This window comes from Gymnodraco acuticeps, unplaced genomic scaffold (assembly GCF_902827175.1).
Source record: "Gymnodraco acuticeps unplaced genomic scaffold, fGymAcu1.1, whole genome shotgun sequence".
NCBI classification, from domain to species: Eukaryota; Metazoa; Chordata; class Actinopteri; order Perciformes; family Bathydraconidae; genus Gymnodraco; species Gymnodraco acuticeps.
This window is the reverse complement of record NW_022991632.1, coordinates 2778205-2799318: the sequence shown is the minus strand read 5'-3', so window position 1 is coordinate 2799318 and position 21114 is coordinate 2778205. Positions and strand designations below refer to the sequence as shown.

The 21114-nt window shown below is 40.8% G+C and overlaps 1 pseudogene; it reads left to right on the top strand.

Moving 5' to 3' along the window:
- Window positions 1-18736, top strand: part of LOC117534144 — a 117537-nt pseudogene extending 98801 nt beyond the window's left edge.
- The last annotated feature ends 2378 nt before the right edge of the window (window positions 18737-21114 follow it).

The window sequence follows — 21114 nt, the reverse complement described above, 5'->3', positions numbered from 1 at the left end:
ACCCTCATGTGGAATCAAATCACAATGTTGACAATGAAGTGGAAAATGACAATGATGTTAGCAATGCTGATGTTGAGACTGATGTTGAGACTCAAACTAAACAAAGTGCTGTTATTGAGGATATAAATCCAGTGCCTCTAACATTTCAGGTCCAAAGGAAAGGCAACACAAAACACACTCTAATGTATCTAAAACATCATCCACCGCATCTGCCAGGCTAAAAGCAGAGGCTGATAAAGCAGCAATTGTGGAGCGCATGAAGGCTTTAAAAAGGAAACATCAGTTGGAAGCCAAGGAGGAGGAACTAAGAAAAGGAAAGGAGGAACTAAGAAAAGAAAAGGAACAGTTTGCTCTGGAGACCGAGCTAGCTGCAACTAATGCCAACATCAATGTTCTGGAAAGTAGCTCAAAATGCAGCTCCAAAAGGGATGGAATGAACTCTTATCTGGAAAGGAACAAGGCTCAGAGTACAAGGCAACTCAATCCTCAGGCTAATCAATTTGTCCCACAGAGAAATGACAAAAATAACATGCAAAATGAATTTCACCCTAATGCCCAGGCTGTCACTGTAAGACCAAAGGAAACCTCACAGACCATCAGGTTTAAAGACACATCACAAACTGTCAGGCCTAAACAAATGGCAGTGTTACAGACGGACCTCAGACCACAATACACTCAAGCACCAACACAGGTGGTTCATGATGCTCAACAGACAGGACGAGCATCCTCCTTGAATACGACGTGCAATAATGACACCCAAAATGACATTGTGAATATCATGCAACGCCAAACTAACATCACTACAATGTTAGTACAGCAACATTTAGCATCCTCCCTACCAGTGAGAAATATACCCACATTTGATGGTGATCCTCTTCAGTATCATTCTTTCATCAGATCCTTTGAGAATTGTGTTGAGGTTAAAACTGATAATGCAAGTGATCGTTTACATTTCTTGGAGCAGTTCACCAGGGGGCAACCAAGAGACCTCCCCTCTGTTCAAGGATACCAAAGAGCCAAATCCCTGCTTGCTGAACATTTTGGAAATGAATACAAAAGTGCTTCTGCTTATATGGACAACATTGATAGCTGGCCTCTGGTTAAAGCCAGATGTCAAATCACTGAAATCCTTTTCTCTGTTCTTACGGGAATGCTCAAATGTAACACAGCGAATCATGCACATGAATGAGTTGGACATGCCATCAAAGCTCAGAAACATCATGATGAAGCTTCCTTATAAGGTGAGGGAGAAATGGAGGAGCCATGCATGTGATTTGCAGGAGAGACGTGGTTGCAGAGCACTATTCATTGACCTTGTGAGCTTTGTTGAAAAACAGGTTAGAATGGCCTCTGACCCACTGTTTGGAAATATTCAGGACTCAAAATGTACCAGCTGCAACAAACCCCCCACTGTCAGTGAACCAAGGCATAGGAAACAGGGCACCTTTGCCACCGGTGCCACTGCAATGAAAGAAAGAAACAAAGGCTACATGGATAATAAGATCAAGTCCTTTTCTGCCCAAAGTCACAACAAATGCTGTTTATTCTGCCAACAAACAGCCACTCACTTGAAAAATGCTCACAGTTTAAGTTAAAGACACAAAAGCACAAGATGCATTTCATAAAGGAGCATGGAATTTGTTTTGGTTGCTTGAAACGGGGACACATAAACAAAGACTGCAGGAGTCGAGTGGATTGCAGTGTGTGTCAGCAGAAGCATCCTTCAGTCCTTCACATTGAGCAGAAGGCAAGGCAAGTTTATTTATATAGCACTTTTCAACACAAAGCAATTCAAAGTGCTTTACAAAAACGAAAGACATTAAGAAAATGGCATTTAAAATCAGTCATTAAAAAGAAAAGCTAATAAAATAAACATTAAAAGAAAAAATACATGGATCAAAGTTACAGTGCAGTCTAAGATGTGAATAGTTCAATTAAAAGCAGCGACAAAAAGAAAAGTCTTCTTGCTGGATTTAAAAGTAGTCAGAGTTGCAGCGGACCTGCAGGTTAGGCGACGGGTGGCGCAGTGGTCTGTGCATCCGATCATCAGATCAAGGGGGAGCTGGGGAACTCCAGTTCGAAACCCGCTCCTGCCACCACTGCGTCAGGCCGTTGTGTCCTTGGGCAAGACACTTCACCCGGATTTGCTCCTGTGGGTATTGTCCACAGTACATGTATAATACCAATGTGTACCTGTAAAAGCGCCTCGATGACCTCGAGGCGTGAAGATGGACGGTGTGGCGCAGTGCGCTGTGCAATGATCATCAGATCAAGGGGTGAAACCCGCCGCTGCTGCGTCTGTAAAGCCGGTGTGTCCTTGGGCAAGACACTTAACCTGAACTTGCTCCTGTGGGTATTGTCCACAGTATCTGACCATTGCATGTATGATATATGTGTAATGTGTGTATATGTAAAAGCGCTATAATAAATGTAAGGAATTATTATTATTAGGTTTCTGGGAGTTTGTTCCAGATATTTGGAGCATAATAACTGAACGCTGCTTCTCCATGTTTAGTTCTGACTCTGGGGACAGAAAGCTGACCAGTCCCTGAAGACCTGAGAGATCTGGATGGTTCATAATTTAGCAGGAGGTCAGAAATGTATTTTGGGCCTAAACCATTCAGTGCTTTATAAACCAGCAGCAGTATTTTGAAATCTATTCTTTGACACACAGGAAGCCAGTGTAAAGACTTCAGAACAGGAGTGATGTGATCCACTTTTTTAGTGTTAGTGAGGACTCGAGCAGCGGCGTTCTGAATCAGCTGCAGCTTTCTAATAGATGTTTTAGTGAGACCTGTGAAGACACCAAAGTAGTTGAGTCTACTGAAGATAAAAGCATGGACAAGTTTTTCCAAATCCTGCTGTGACATTAGTCTTTTAATCCTAGATATATTCTTTAGGTGATAGTAGGCTGATTTAGTAACTGTTTTAATGTGACTGTTGAAACTCAGGTCAGAGTCCATGACTACACCTAGATTTCTGGCTTTATCTGTTGTTTTGAACATTGCACACTGAAGCTCAGCGCTAACTTTTATACGTTCTGCCTTGGCTCCAAAAACCATTACCTCAGTTTTATCTTTGTTTAATTGGAGAAAGTTCTGACACATCCAGTCATTGATTTGTTCAATGCACTTACTCAGTGTTTGAATTGGAGCATAGTCTCCTGGTGAAATTGTTACGTACATTTGTGTGTCATCTGCATAGCTATGGTAACTTATTTTGTTGTTCTTCATTATCTGAGCCAGTGGTAGCATGTAGATGTTAAAGAGAAGAGGCCCCAGGATGGAGCCTTGAGGAACCCCACATGTCATATTTGTCAACTCAGATGTGTATGTACCTATAGAAACAAAGTTGTTTCTGTCCTTTAAGTAGGATTCAAACCAATTCAGAACTGTTTCCGAAAGTCCCACCCAGTTTTCCAGTCGGTCTAGTACTATGTTGTGGTCAACAGTGTCAAACGCAGCACTGAGATCTAATAATACTAACACTGAAGTTCTGCCACTGTCTGTGTTTAAGTGGATGTCATTAAAGACCTTTACAAGAGCAGTCTCAGTGCTGTGGTTTGGACGAAAGCCTGACTGGAACACATCAAAACAGTTATTTAACTGCAAGAAATTACTCAACTGTTGAAAAACAACTTTTTCAATGATTTTACCTAGAAATGGCAGGTTTGATATGGGCCTGTAATTGTTCATTACTGAAGCATCTAGATTATTCTTTTTTAAGAGCGGTTTAATGACTGCAGTTTTCAGGGCCTGTGGAAAAACACCTGAGTGAAGAGATTTGTTTACTATATGAAGTAGATCTGAGGCCATGCAAGGCAAAACATCCTTGAAAAATCCTGTTGGAATAATATCAAGGCAGCAAGAGGAGGATTTCAGAAGTTGAATAATGTCCTCTAGGTTTTTATCATTAATCTGATGGAATTGTGTCATGATGTCTGAATTGATGTTAAGTGGAGATAGGGACAACACATTTGCTGTTCCTGATGCAGAGGCACTGACTGCTGGTCTGATTTTCTGAATGTTGTCAGTGAAGAAGGCAAAATCATTGCACGCCCTGGTGGATAGAAATTCAGAGGCTACTGACACTGGGGGGTTAGTTAGTCTGTCGACGGTAGCAAACAAGGCACGTGCGTTGTTTTTGTTTTTGGTAATGATGTCAGAGAAGAACGATTGTCGTGCGTTTTTCAATTCCAAATTATAAAGGCCAAGTCTCTCTTTATAGATTTCAAAGTGAACCTGGAGATTTGTTTTTCGCCACCTGCGTTCAGCTTTTCGACATTCTCTTTTTTCTGTTTTCACGGTCATGGCCTTTCTCCATGGAGATATTTTCTTGCCAGACACTTCCTTTACCTTAGTTGGAGCAATGGCATCTATAACTTTTTTAATTTTTTAATTAAAATGATCTACTAGCTCATTTACTGAGATGTTGGCAGGGGCAAGTGTGGAAGAAAAATTCTGAGTTAGTATTATAGTGTTTTCAGTTAAATATCGCTTTGTGGTTACCTCTTTCTGAACATTTGTGTGAACATAAATAGAGCTCTCAAAGGAATGAACAGAGAGTGCAACATCAGTCACCACAACCTCAGAGATATTCAGACCCTTTGAGATCATTAAGTCCAGAGTGTGCCCCTTACTGTGCGTGGGCTCCGTCACATGCTGAGTCAGTCCATTGAATTGATTTATTTAAAACAAGGGACAGTGTACATTAATCAACATATTAAAAACATGTAAACTGCATGATATGCTATTCAATGTTTATTGAATTCCATGTATTTGCAATGGATGTTCCTAAAACAACACATTTAACATAATCATCATCATCATGTGCTGCTGCTGCTAGTCCTTTGATAGTCACCTGTCGGTCTCCTGTCATTTCTGAAAGCCATAAAGATGACATTAGTCATTTAGATAACTTGTGTCCTCAATTACCATGGTTACTGAAACTACCATGACTTTAAGAAAATGGTAGACATTAATCTAATCTGAATTTTAAAGCATTACTTTAGATCCCCTCCCTCTAAATATATCAATACACATTAGAAAGTGATGGTCCTGACTACCATACAAGTTTAAGAAGATAATATTGGTTTGAAAGAATTCAAAGCTATAAATAAACAGCAACAGGCTCTTTAACCAACATGTAAACTAGTTGTTCACACTAATCCTAATATCACTTAATATTAGCAAATTCTATTCTATTTTTTAAAACATTGATGTAAATACATACACATATCGATTTGTTGTATACATATTGCAAATCAAAACCTTTATTCACTAATAATTACCAAAAATCGTAGTTCTATCTCCTGTTATCAATGCATTCACATTGCCCGCCATGAACTTCCGGGGAACGATCCTCTTCTACATGAACCACGTGACGATAACCGTTTTTGGACTTCCGTTGGCGTAACTCTTCTATTATATGGCTCTGGCCAGATATATTAAATAAACACTTTGTCATACAATCTAAATGTTGTGTTTTTTAGCGTTACCTGGTGATTTCAAAGAAAGCTCTGTTGACTTACTGTCAGTGTTCGACATGAAGCTAGAAGCTACCTTACAGTACACAGTTGATCCTGAGTCCTGTCAGTTAAAGTGTTTCATAGTTAGCTTAGCTTAGCATCAACCTAGCACTGAAGTATATGGATGTTATGTGACAGTATTTCTGAGAAAAAGTCAGCTGAAATGGTGGCATAGTTGCCACTGCTTTACGTGTCGACAGCATGTTTGAACGTATTTGCAGCAGTAAATGTGGCTGTTTGGCCACTGACGTTGCCATAACAACACCTGCATTTAAATGTGCAACCTCTTTTTGTGACAGATTTTTGCAAGAAATTATAATTCTTCTGATTGATATTTCCTATTGACAGCTAGTTTCTATGTGAACATTATGAGATGGACAGCCAGCTAACAAGCTTTGTATACAAATATTTCAGATCAAAGCCAATCTAGTGGGGCTCCTGAAAGGGGGCAAGGGACACTATGCTCCCAAATATTAAGCCTTGACCCCCATCTTAAAATTGATATGATCAAAATATTATCGGAGGCCTTTTTTCCTCATCATCATGTCAAATTGTACAGCTTTCCTTAGTGTTGAATGCAGAAAGATGACTATATTACAGTATTAAGTGAAAATGACTATATTAAAGTGTTAAGTGAATATATTAAGTGAATTACTCAAACTGCATTTGTATAGGAATGATTCTGTCCTATTGGCAGATAACTCTTTACAAGAGGTTTCCAATGTAAATGTAACTATTTTCAATTGGTTAGTATTACATTTTGTGACAGTGTGGTGACACTCATTTTAATGAAGACACATTTGTGTATCTTTAAATTCATTTATTTGACAGAGCTGGAAACTGATTGACTTACATACTTGTTTGTGTTTACCTACACAGTCATCACAGATGAGCCAAACAGAGTAGAGGATGAAGAAAGGGGAACAGGAGAAAGGGACACACAAGAAGGAGATACAACAGACAAGAACGACAATGGAGACAACAATGAACAGGAACACCAGAACAGACAAGAGTCAATGGGTAACATGACTGATTTAGGGACTGCAGATACAGGGCCAAGGCAAGTGAGACACCACTGCTTTCCATCCAGCATGTTTGGCCAGCAAAAGAGATCATTTCAACCGCAAACAGCAAGTGATGAGGGAAGCAGCAAGAAATGAGGGATTATTATTTCCTCCTTCCATCCCTTTTTTCTGTTTAATCTGATTACTAACAACTTCTATTAATTTGACATAGTTTATGAGTTAATTGGAAAATGAAGTGTTTTTAAATAATAAACCCGTTTCTGATTCTGAGATTTTTTTTGTTGACATATGAGTGTTGAGAGATGTATCCATATCTCTTAATGTTGCTCTCAAAGTGCACAAGATTGATGCTTTTGACTTCAATATTTTAAAAAATCTTCCTGGGGGACCCCAGAGGAGGTGAGTTCCCCCCAAAAGAGCACTTTATCTCTGCCTATGTAACTCCGGTAAAGTGTCCCCTCTGCAACAGATCACTCAGAGCTGGTGATTACTTTCCTGCATTTCAATGGACAGCATATAAAAAGGACACGTGAGCTGCATTGCTTAAGAGATCCTCTCATGCTATCTCTTTTACAAAATAAGTGTCCAGTCAACAACAAAACATCAGTGATCATATAGTCGTAGTATATTTTTCACAAGCAATGTGAAACATTAAACTTATACAAACTGGTGTACAAAACTCACATACCTGCATTGATCTCCTGATTCAGTACCATCTACATGCTTGTCCTGTTCCAGACACTGCTCTCAACCACTCAGGGCCTGCACAAATACCTGCAGAAAGAAACAATTGACTTGGTGCAGGCAGTAGATTACAAAACAGCAGTTGAGAACACACTGAAAAGTTACCGAAGTAACGAGAAAGCACATGAGGTCTATGACAAGACCAAGGCCCTGTGCAATGATCTTGATATTCCCGAAACTGTGACGCAGAGGAAGAAGCGTAGAAACATGGAAGACTTTGTAGTCGAGGCATCATGTGGAGCAATGTGAAACATTAAACATAAATAAACTGGTGTACAAAACTCACATACCTGCATTTCAATGGACAGCATAAAAGGACACGTGAGCTGGGTTCTAGTGCTCAGATTAGCTATTGATGATCACGTTGATAAATCATATAAAACAAATAGCCAATCTCACAAAAAACATGTTGCTGTGACTGAGAGCATTAAACAATTAACATTAAACTAAACAAACACAACAGTACGTTATTGTCCTTATAAAATAAAAACATACATTTTGTCCACCGAGATAATACAGGCACCTTACCCTGAAGAGATCCTCACGTGCTTTGAGAATCTCCCACAATCCATTGCCGTAACAAAGCTAATGCAGGCACACGTTTGTGACACCAGATGGCGCAATTGTGTATGTGCGTCTTGCAGTAGAACATTTGACTGTAGCGCCACCACTGTGGGCTAAGCCCCCAATAAATAGCCGCATTCACAACGCAGGACTTTCCCTGGTACTTTGGTTCTTTAGTTCCGTTAGTACCAATAATGTCGCGTTCTCACCGCCGGGACTACTCAGTGCCGGGAACTCTTTTGGCCATTTTCAGTCCCTGCTAGAGAGGTGGTACGAACCTGGTGATAAAAGAGTGCCAATTTCTATTCTATTTCTATTGGCTGGGTGAATTGCAAACCACGCCCCGTTAAACTCTGAATTTTTTTTGTTAGGCAGCCATTTTTTTCCTCGCTACAAAACCACATCCACACCTGAGCGAGTAGTTTTTTTGTACTTTAAAGCAGTTATGACCACACGTACTACAACACCGGAGCGGTGGAATGATGAGGAAGTGTCGGCGCTTCTGGCAATTTACTCTGAGGACGGGATGCAGCAGCTTCTACAGAAAGCAGTTCCCAACTCCAAATGTTTTGAGCGATGTTGGCAAAAGCTACTTGAGCTGGGAATCGTGCACAGTGCACACGGATGCCGGGTAAAAATAAAGAAACTCAGGCAGGACTATACAAAAATTAAAGACCACAATAATAAGAGTGGTAATGATTTTCTATTGTTATTATATATACATATTGCCACTGTTTTTTAATACTGACACCTAACTTGCACTAAGGTGTGTCTGCTGCTATATATATTGCCACTGTTACATTGTTTTGAAACTACTTACACTTTACTTTACATTTCACACTTTTATTTAACTTCAATTTACATGCATACGACACACCTGGAACAGCGTGATGCCGTTATTGTTATGTCTTGACTGTGCAATAAAACAAACAAACTGGCGCTTTATTTATTGTGTCCCACCCCAAATGTGCAGAATAGAAGAATGTGAGAGCAGACAGGTGTTGGTGGTTGAATTTATCTACAATGTTGCAACCTTGTGCAGCAATGGCAGAAACACAAGTCTTACACACATAAACACAAGTCATTTATCATGTCATTTGTTTTAGATAAATAAGGGAAAAACAGCCAGAGGGGGTAATATATAATAAATACATAAAGATAAAGTCCATTGTTATAATGGGGTATTTTATTTGTAAATTTCCCTTATTACCCTTATTACCCTTATGAACTCCATCATGTCTGAGGTCGGAAAGTAAACAAACGCCTCATACAGCGGGTGGGCTTTATACCCCCTCGCCCGTGTAGTTCTTCTTCTCTCGTTTTTTGTTTTACTCGCCGTGAAGTGGTTTTGCGGCCTGCCAGTAAACCCAGAGAAGAAGAAGACAAAGTGACGTCAGCGTAATATAGCCTCAGGGAAAGTACTGCGGTGTGAATGCGATTGGCACTAGCCCCCTTGCGGATTCAGTGCCGTGGTACTTTAGTGCCGGCACTAAAGTACGGCAAGTCCTGCGGTGTGAAAGTGGCTTTGATATAATAATTATTATTGTTTGGAGTTGGAATATGCCTTTGTTTTGTACATCTGTCTATTTTCATTTCGTTGGCGGGGTTTGAGCAGTGCATTTGGAAGTGTGGCGGAACGTTTGTGTTCCGGGGACTGGTTACATGGACGGACTTCCGGTGTTTCCTCAGAAGCAATCTGGAAGGAAACCAAATAACTCGTGTCCTCATTGCTCCTGTCTCACCTGCTCATTTACAGGTTGGTAAAAGCTGCAAAACTCATATGAACCCCCCCCCCATAATGTTCGCGTATATAGTGTGACGGCCCACTAAACGTGTGGAGTGTTTGTAGCGCTGTTTACTTGTTAAAAATAGTGTATGAATGTGTGTGCGTATTAGCTTAGCTTTCCCCGCGCGGCGCCATCTTGGGGATAAAGTGGTCTGACACGGAAATGGTGCGAGTGAGATAGTAGGCTTGTTTGAGACGCGTTGCGGCTCGCCTCGAAAGTAGACGAGAATAGCCGATCGCAGCCCGGGGAGGTCTCAAAAAGCTCGCCTGAAGTCGGACAGCTCGGAGTCGGCTTCGTCTTCTTCTCTCGGTTTTTTGGTGGATTGCAAACAGCTTGAAGGTGCATACCGCCACCTCCGGAGTCGGCTTGACTCGGTTTGCATTTATAAAGAATGCACACATGTGTTTAATCGTTAATGTCAGATATGTACTCAGTAAATACATTTGTTCCTGCTCAAGATTAGATTCAACTTTATTGTTATTGCACATATTACAGGTACTGAGACAACGAGATGCACTTTAGCTTCTAACCAGGTGCAACAAGCAGTAAAGTGAAAAGTAATATACACAACCTACAGAATAAAATATAGAATTAATTGAATGATGAATAAACAGTGAGGGGTATGAATACACTAGAGCAGTGAGCAGTATGAACAGTGTGTATGAATATGCTAAGATATATAAAGTATGAAAACTGTAAGCAGTGCAAGTATAGTATAAAATATATAGATATTAATTTCATGATGATAAACATTGTGGAACAATGATGAAAAATGTGAATGGAAGTGGCGACGTAAAACTGACACAAAACAACAACAAACTTTTGCCGAGCCAATTGGAGAGTTTCATCACCAGCACGTGGAAAAACCCACCAATGAGCGCTCAGCTCGAGATACCAGCGAGACGTTTCCCATCAAGCATTTCGCTTCCGCATATCGGGGACCCGTAACTTATACATGGAGTACATTAAACAGTCTGACTAGCTAATGTTTGCTTTCTGTGTTAACTTAGTGATAGTTACACACGGATAGCGTTATAACAGTGGTTCAAACAACCATTAATGTCACTTTCTATGTGAATAAAGTCATTTTAATGAAATAAAAGTGAACAAACGGTGAGCTGTAAAGTTAGAATGTAAGTTGCTACACAGATTATGATGAATTATATCTAAATATTTGTATTATAATTAATAATAATTTACACAGAAAACCAACTTTATCGTAATGGTTAAAGTAGTTTGCATGTAATGTTAATAACTATCTGACCTTTCTATCATGTTCTCCTCTGCTTAGCATCACATTGACTAAATGGATCAATTTGGAACATGTTTACGTCTCAGCAGCATAGATAAGACAAGGCACTGCACATGGTGTGATAAAACACTACATATAAGCATCTAGAAATAGAACATATCATTGAATAAACTCTTTGAATTCCTCCTCTTCACTGCTGACAGTTTATGATGAATTATATCTAAATATTTGTATTATATTAATAATGAAGCAGCTCTGTGGTCTTCATCAGGACAGCTGATGAGCAGCATGGAGGAGAAGAAAGAGACCCCTGGAGCTCAGGTCAGTGTGCACTTCATCACAATATATTCCTGATTCCAGCGTTTCCGCCAGGCGGGCGTCTTGCCTTCATTTGACGTCCCTTATTCAGCTCGGAACGCCCTATACCAGGGGTAGGCAAGTAAGTTTGGCCTTGGGCCAATTTTTTGCTCAGCCGCAAGATGGCGGGCCAGAACATAATCGAAGCCTAATTCAAGGAATTGATTTTGGTAAGAGGGTGCAGCGCCCCTGTTCCCCGGTTCCGAAAAAACTCTGATATCACTGATAACGGCCCGTCTAGACTACAGGCGTCAAAAAATGCTTTCAACGCTTCGCCCATTCATTTGAATGGGGTGACGTAGGTTATTTTCAAACTTCGCCGAACTGCATTGTGGGTAGCATGACAAGGCGTTGCAAGCATCGCGAGCGTCTATCGGCGTCAACATTTGAACAATGTTCAACTTTTGAGGCTCGATGCTTGCTCGAAGCTGGCGTCAGCCAATCAAATCCCGTTTTTGCAATTCCCGCCAGTACAAGCGCTAGCCAATCAAACCGCGTGCAAGCTGGGAGAGCCAGACCGCAGTTCATTTCCTCATATTCCAAACGAGAAATTACGGTAGCAAATCACCCGGTTCTTTCCGACCAGAACTATTTACTGGGATACAAACCGGAGGAACCAGGCATGGAGGGAGGGTGGCAGAGACAGTGGGTGAAACTGGTAGGTTTTCGCCTGTTTGGGGATTTTATATCCAGTTTACTTCGTTTTAACATCGCTATTGCTTTGTATGTCGGGGGCGGGAGATTCATGTGATTGGTTGTTGGTCGTGTTGCTCGCAAAAAATCGCCAAGCTTCAGACACGCCCAGCTTCAAGCTTTTTTTGATGCCTGTAGTGTAGACGGGCCGTAAGCCTCCCCATCAACACTCTGATGCGCAGTCAGATCCGCTGATTGGTTCACTGATGCCAAAGGGAGGCTCGTCCTCTCTAGCCCCATTTCAGTCCCAACGCCAGGGCTATTATCTGTATTTTAACAGACTTATCTTTTAAATTGAGGTGTATTTATTTTTCTCTGAAATTGTAGGGAGGATGGTCCTCCCTTTCCTCAATGGACGAGCCTCCACTGAGTAAAGTAGAGTTATTAACTAGGTAGCAGTGTTATTTAACATACTTTTATTCTGATAAGTATTGTCAAGTTCTCTGGGTTTTTGGCATTTATTTGAGTGTTTGCCCACATTTGAGAGGCTTGAGGGACAACTGGAATCCTTTTTCCTTTTCTTTATTTCAACATTTCAAGGACACATTAGGATTCTTTCAGGTTGAAAACCTTTAAAAAATACCAAAGGACAAAATAAATCAATTACAGCAGTTTTGCTTTGCAATTTCATATATTATAACCTAAATTAATCAGTAACCAAGTATTTTACTCAAACTCAATGTATTTAATAGTTAAATAAGTACTTTAATTGACCTGGTTCCCCCCAACCACACATTTGCCATATGTGACCCGCTCTATCGAAATCAGTCGAAAGTCGCAACGGCTCATTTCAAAATAAACGTGGATTTGCGTAAAAAAATAGTTTTTCGGGGATCGGGTGTTTTGTTTGATTTTAAATAAACGAAGTCTTGGCTTTCAGAATATGACATTTTTATTTCCAAAATCACACGATAAATACATGTTTGAAGCTTGTAAAAGAAAGATGACAGCTCTCCCTCGCCACTCTGCTCTTCCACAGCGTCGCTTCCCCTCCCTCCGCTGACATTATGAATGTAAGCGGATATGTCGGGACAGAATTTATTTTACCGGACAAATTTGAAACTTACCGGTCATGTTTCAATAATAATAATAAGAATTGTGTAGCAGAGTTTCCGTTAGCAGGTAATCACCGGACTAGGACCGGATATGCTGATGTTTAAAACTCAGTTAATGGGGCTCATTTTTATATTGCTTCAGTTTATAATCGTTACAGATCAAAAAATTCAGATTCATTTTTCTATAAATGATTCCACAAACAACATCATTATTACATTCAAACAAACTACTTGTAGTAGATGAAGTACATTATTCAAAAGTTTACATTAACTTTGAATAATAACACGGGAGAAACGGATCATCTCTTTTCCCCTCTCCCTCCCTCTCTCTCTGACAGCCCGTCAGTTTCTCATGCAGCTCGCTAAACAGTGGGCGGGGCTTCAGGTGATTATGCAGAGCTGCGTGTCTCTGTCAGACTCAGCAGCTGATCTGATATCTCTCTTGGGTCCGGTTACACTTGACTCGCGTTTATGTCCATATCGATCAGATCCAGCTCTCCTGATCGGCCTTTATAGAGAGCACCGATCAAACTATTAAGAGTGAATATCGGCCGATAATGACCGGCGGCCGATAATGACGGCGGCGATAATGACCGGCGGCCGATCGATCGGCGGCTAACGGAAACCCTGATGTGCAATGTCGGTCCTATGTTGTAAAAAAAAATAAAAAAAATAATATTTTATTTTTGATTCTCAAAATTACAGGCCAAATATTATTGCTGGCGGGCCAACAATGGCCCGCGGGCCGCCTGTTGCCGACCCATGCCCTATACAGACATAAATAAAGCAGCGACTGTATTCACCATGACACAGACAGTCTGTGGTTTGTACTTGTTTAACTTCTGTCTAGTTTCTGAACAGATATTAGGAGCTGTGAGCTCTGAGGGCTAACAGCTAACGGCTGATGTTGGTTTTGTGGTTCACATTGTCACTACCCAATCTGCAGCCCTGCCCTATCTGCCGTGCGCATGTGCGAGATGGTCCGCCATATTTGACAACTCCATGCGGCAACTCTAATAGGACATTTGACGTCTAGACGGCTGCCCGATTTGCATCGTGCATGCGCGAGTCATAAACGTCTCAAATATCTTTATTAAAATATTTTGTTATTTGAAATAAAATGAAGGACATTCACAGTTAATGTAATTAGATATAAATTATGAATGCCATACATATTGCATACATTCACAGTCAATATTTCTTCAGTATGTATGATAGCTGTCTAACAGAAGTTGCTTCCATTTCTCACTTATTCTGACAATGTACTTAACCCAATATGTCCTATTAGAGTTGCCGTATGGAGTTGTCAAATATGGCAACAATTCAAAAAAGTAAAAACAATTATATTTGCAGATTACTCCAGCTAACAAATATTGGATATTCCCAGTGTTATTTATATATGCATTTTCTTTTTTCTTGCCCTAACTTATTTTTTTTTTTTCAGTTTTCATTAGTTTTCTTTATTTCTTTGTACTCCTTAATTTCTATACGTTTTTGACTAAATAAATGCCATTGTTATATTGATGCAAATGATCACGCACGGGAGGGCTACTCCCCATAAGCTCTGCTTCAGCCCTCCCGCTTCTACTAATTTGTTCATTTGTGTTTGTGAATTATACGTTTTTGTTTTTGTATGATTTTAGTAGAATAAATCAAAAAGAGTCAGGCATTGTAGATTGTAGCCAACTTTCCGTGAAACACAATAAAGAGGCCTCGAGAAATTCATGACAGTACCTTGTGTATGTCCTTAGTGTGTCCACGTTGTTGCTCAATGAGCGCAGGTTTGTGAGAATGATGGATGGAAGTGGTGGCCGGCTGAATCTCCGCCGTATTCTGAACGCCTCCCCTCCTTCCTCGTCTCTTTTTCCTGGTGTTTCTAAGCGGCTCCCGAGGGATTTCATCCAATAACGAAGTGCACAGATGGCTTGGTGTATTCGTAGGAGGCCGATCGCATTGTAGCTCTCGCATAGCCTCGCGGCTGTAGCAGCGTAGAGGCCGGGGCTCCTCGCCATACCTGTTCGTGCTGTCACTCAGGTGTGTCTTGGAAAGTTGAATGGCCAGACATGGTCTGCAGAAGGCCAATGTAATCCACAGGATCAAAAGCATGGTCTCTCAAAATGACGTTTAATACAGACACGACAAAGTTTAGGCAATAATTAGACCAAAAAAACACAAGAGGAACGAAGCATACTGAGAGTCGCAGTGACAGGATGCTGTCTCCCTCTGTCTCCTGTATACCAGAGGTGGGAGTAAGTCATACATGTGCAAGTCTCAAGTTACTGGGGTGAGAGTCAAGCAAGTCAAGTCCTACGAAATCCTGATGAATAACCCCAGTTTAAATCAGTTAAAAGACAGTGGTTATGAAACTAGAGTTTTATTTTCAACATTAACAACAATGGAGAGTGGGGCTCTGAAATCATAAAACAGGTAATAGGGGGAATAATTGTGTGTTTGTGTGTGTGTTAAAACATAGCAGCCTGCGGTCGCTCGTTAGCTGTTCTAATGAAGGTAAACACAGTGAAGGCACAGCTCTTTGCAGCTGGTGCTGCTCTTCTCAGATTCTGCTGAGTTACACGTTACTGCCTCCTGGTGCTGCAGAGATTTCATGAAGTGAAGGAGGTTTTTCTTCTATGAAGCAGCTGTGGGCAGCAGATACTGTGAGAGTCACAGACATGAATACATAGGTCAAGGCAGACTGGTTCACAGACTCTCCTGTTTTGCCGATCCGGTGCTTGATCAAATAACTCTACACCCCTGGCCGAAATGTCCCTAAAATGAAGTCCGAGTTTGAAATATATCTCAAATAATGTATGTATTTCCCCACATAAACATAACAGTCTGCAATGAAACGGCTGTCTCCTGTGCGCTCCACTTCCTACTTTCTCCTGCGAACGAGAAGAGACTTTCTCTTTTTTTTCTTTCATTGCTCTCTAGGGGCTTCGTACAAAAACAAATGCAAATATTTATTTTAAAAAGTAAAGTCCTTTCGAGTCATCTGTCTCAAGCCTAAGTCTCAAGTTATGAATACCAAGTCAAAGTCAAGTCTTTTATCAATGTTAGTCAAGCAAGTCACCTCATTTGACTCGAGTCAAGTCATGTGACTCGAGTCCCCCACCTCTGGTATATACTTTGGTTAGAATATTGCTGTATTATTGTATCAAATATAATAAACACAAACAGTTGATAAGTAGTATTTTGTTAACTCAAGGTTTATATTAAAGGGGACCTATCATGCAAAATGCACTTTTGTACGTCTTTTATACATGAATATGTGTCCCCGGTGTTCCAGGGAACTCACCAAGTGTCAGAAAACACAACCCTCTCTATTTTCCTCCATACCCACATCTCTAAAAAAGGGGCTGCAACGGATCTGATACAGACTGATCCAGATTTGAACACTTTACTGACGTCAGTAAAGTGGCGCTACAGCTATTGGTCAACTCTCCACCTATCAGGGGAATGAGAGGTTGGGCCACGGCCGGCCATTGCCGCTCGAAAGCGCTGGAGACGCTGTAGTACATATGCCAGGCCTGTAAGTGGCGCTGTAGTCTGCCACAAAAGCAGCGAAGAAGACTTTCCTTGCATGGTTGCCATGGTTGCCTTCTGTTTATTCTCCGATGTGGCTCTTTTTCTCTTTTCGCGCCTCCTGCTTTGCAACAAATGAATAATGACTCTATATAATCATATGAAAGGGATAATGTGCAGTGACGCGGTCATTATGGGGAAAGAACACCGACAGGCTGATCAGGAGCCCGACGCGAAGCGGAGGGATCTAGATCGGCATGAAGGCACATTATGCAATGTGCACATTATCCCGCTTATCACACGGCCACATTCTCAACAAAGTAACGACATGACTCCCAATATTAATTGAAATGCTTTTATGGATTTAGAAAATTATTTTATTGATTTAAAAATTAGTTGTATTGATTTATATTGACATGCATCCGCTAAGAAAAATAGTCCGTTGTTACCGTTTGAACTAACGTAGCAACGGCAGGAACTGCTTCGATAGCGCTTTTGAGGAGCTTTTTGATTACAGATTTGAAAACATCGTTGCTTGCTTTAAAAGTAGCACAATTCATGATGTCAAACCTTGGAAAGTATCTAGATATCCCTGCCCTAATGCCAAACTAACTGCACACTGAATATGTGTCGCCGTTTGATGTCTATGTCTGGACCGCTGTGTAAAAAGGAGGGTTTCTGCCCCGTTACTTCACTTCTTACTTCTATAAGAATAAAACACTGTGGACGGAGATCTCTTTTTCTCCCCCTCTTCTCCCTGCTGCAGCCCAGCAGCTGATCTCAGAGCACGCTCCCCTCTCCTGGAGGGGGGCGTGGTCAGCTGCAGCTCACAGAATCAGCCCCCTGTAAAAACAGTGCTGGAAAGAGCAAATGGAGCGAAATGAGGCGTGGCTAAAATGCAGGATCTTTTTGGTATTTTGAAAAAAATACTATATTCATATACTTTATATAGGTATGGCCCTACAATATATTGTTCAAATATAGCATGATAGGTCCACTTTAAGTGAGTTTTTATTGTGTTAACTTGTGTATTTATGCTTTTTAGATTGACTTTCTCTCTTTCTCTGTCCGTCTGTTCTAGAAACCGAAAGGAAGAGAGAGACGTCACAGCTGTCAGCAATGTGACAAATCCTTTACAGCATCTGGAACTTTAAAGAGCCACCTGCATATTCATACAGGAGAAAAACCGTACAGCTGTGAAGAGTGTGGGACAACTTTCACTACATCAGGTCATCTCAAATCACATCAAGTATTCATACTGGAGAAAAACCGTACAGCTGTGAAGAGTGTGGGACAACTTTCACTCAATCAGGTACTCTCAAAAGACATCAACATATTCACACAGGAGAAAAACTGTACAGCTGTGAAGAGTGTGGGACAACTTTCACTAGATCAGGTACTCTCAAAAGACATCAACGTATTCACACAGGAGAAAAACTGTACAGCTGTGAAGAGTGTGGGACAACTTTCACTACATCAGGTACTCTCAAAAGACATCAACGTATTCATACAGGAGAAAAACCGTACAGCTGTGAAGAGTGTGGGACAACTTTCAGTACATCAGGTGATCTACAAAAACATCACCGTATTCATACTGGAGAAAAACCGTACTGGTGTGAAGAGTGTGGGAAAACGTTCACTCAATCAAGTGCTCTCAAAAGACATCAACGTATTCATACAGGAGAAAAATCATACAGCTGTGAAGAGTGTGGGACAACTTTCAATACATCAAGTAATCTCAAATCACATCACCGTATTCACACTGGAGAAAAACCGTATTGGTGTGAAGAGTGTGGGAAAACGTTCACTAGATCAAGTCATCTCAAATCACATCTTCGTGTTCACACAGGAGAAAAACCATAGTGGTTTTAAGAGTGTAGGAGCCGCAATTAAGCATTTTTTTTTTTTCACAGTTTACAATAAACAATTCCCATCTATAGTGGCCTTGGCCGAAGTCACGCCCATCTACTTCCGCTCCATGGGACCTTATTTCGTAAAAATAATGTATTGAAGTCAATGGAGAGAGAAAACTTATCTTTCGATCCCGATGGAATAGTGCCATGAATTACACATATGTTTGTCAATCTTAAAAAATAATTTCCATGTCAAAAAAGTCACAGTTTGTCGTAAAACTGTTGAAATATAAGACTATGAAAAATACGCAACTACAAAGACTACTAATCCCAGAGTCGCGTAAGTGATGTCACAATTGTTTTCATCCACTAAGAGATAGCTAAGATCAGCGCCATATAGATATAATCTATCTATATGGCGCTGGCTAAGATAAGATCACTTTAACAAGATGCCTGTGTGCTAAGTACCAGGTTGTTATCATACAAGCAATGGGTCTTGCTCGTTCTTTCGCTTCCCGTCTGATGAAAGGACCAGGAGTGGCTGGATCAAGTTAGCTGCCTAGCTAGTAGCTAGCACGTTAGTTAGCATTGCAGCCTTGTCATTTTTATTAGCCTTAACATGAAGTAACATTAAGTAACCCAACATGTTAAACAGTAAGCGTAGTAGTCATATTTCGTGAACCCTTTGAAGAGTACTGTCACCGGTGTGATCATTCTATAATACACAATTTAAGGCCGGTGGAGAAATGCTAACGCTAGCATCGGTGATCTTTTCTACTTCACGCTATCTGCAGAAATGGTTGACATTAAACATTAAAAAGACCAGGCAGTTCAGAGAGAATCAAAGGAAGGCAGGCAGCTTTGCATGACATTCTTCTGGACGTGTTTCATTGTGGTGATAGTGAGGGGAGTCAATCCTTTTGTTGACAAGACAGTAGTGACGGCCATCTTGGTGACGTGTGTTGTTCTGCGAGACCGGAGATGTAGTTCATTGAGCGTTTCACACAAACAAATGTTTTTTTACTTGCAAAATTATCTTTTAAATTGACAAACATCATATGTGTAATTCGTGGCACAATTCAAACAGGATCGAAAGATAATCTTTGTCTCTCCATTGACTTCAATATGTAATTTTTTCGAAATAAGGTCCCATGGAGCTCCACCGGAAGGGGAGGGACTTCGCCACTCTATTGGCCTTGTGTTGGGTAATCCTTTTTTCCATTACAGATCCCATCCTAACAGCGCCATCTGTTGACGTAACGTCAGAATTGACATGCATAATGTTCACTGTTCCTTTATGTTTCGTTTTCTGGCTGTCCATCTGCCGACAGCTGTTTCACACAGCTGACATTATTGCAGCATTAAATCCAAGCCATTGTCCAATGCAGCTTATGATTCCAATATACGATCCAGTTTTAATGCTGCTCATACCCGGCCGCTTTCCCAGCCTTGGCTCTCGGCCTCTCCTTTCGCCTCTTGATGAGGCAGGTGGTGACAATCTCCAGCTGATTGTGGCGTGTTGTCCAGCTGATCCGGGATGATGGTGTCAGTTGTGAAGTAATCCAATTGTTTGTCCGGTGAAAACGATCCTTAATCCAATGCGATATGTTTCTTATTGTCCAGTTTCACTCATAGAGTACGATTCTACTTAATGTAATGGCAGTTTAAATGTTCCAGTGTCCTATATCTTTTTGCCATTACTTCACAGGAGGGTTTAGAGTGATCCTGACGCAGACGCAAACATATGAAGTTCCGGTCTTTTGCTGCAGTTTTAGAATGATGTTTTATTGCTTTACATACCAAGGTTTAAGTACACGGTGTCAATAGTTGTGGTATGAGCATCTGCTGGGGCTGGGCTGGCCGTCTGGTAGAATCAGTATGCGCTTCCTCCTGTGTCCTCTTCCTGTCACCTATGACCCCTTTTATACACCCCGCCACCAAGTGTTCAAAAATAATATTGCTCTATACATATAAATAAGGTAAACTGAGACACCAACAACACCCATAAAATGGCTCCTACAAAGAGTGTGGGAAAACCTTTTCTTAAAGTATTCACCTTAAAGTCCATGAGCGAGTTTCACTGTTCATTAATCTGCTTCATGTATCTGGAACATATTTATGATGTTTTCAGTTTGATTCTATTCTCTTGTTGAAATGATCAGACTACCAAAAATAAAATGGCCTTAGAAACAGACTCGTAACCCTGCATATTTGTTGTGTTTTGCAGCATATTATAAACATGTCATTCCCTTATCTTCAAATACCCCAGGTTGTGTAGTGATGTGTTTGAGGTGTACTGTCCACATCGCAGACCTGAAGTCGTGCAGTCAATGTATGCGAAGTGTACAGGACCTTGGTCTCTGAGACTCAAAAAAGCCTTTCTCGCCTACCTGTCCACTTTGCAGACCTGAGATCCTGCAGTCATTTCTCAAAGATGGTGTGGCATATAGGGAGGTGCAAACTCCTGATGGTATAGACTGTATTATAGTGGACATCTGCAACCCTAGAAAACAAGATAACATTAGGATAATCAATGTATACAACCCATGTCCAAATCTAACCACTGATATATTTAAAGAAATAGCAGCAAATAAACATAGGAAGGAAGTTTGGTGTGGTGATTTCAATGCACACAACAGTCTATGGGGCAGCAACCATACAGACAGTAACGGAGACATAGTGGAAGAAATGCTGGAGGAAAGAACACTAGTATGCCTTAATGATGGACATGG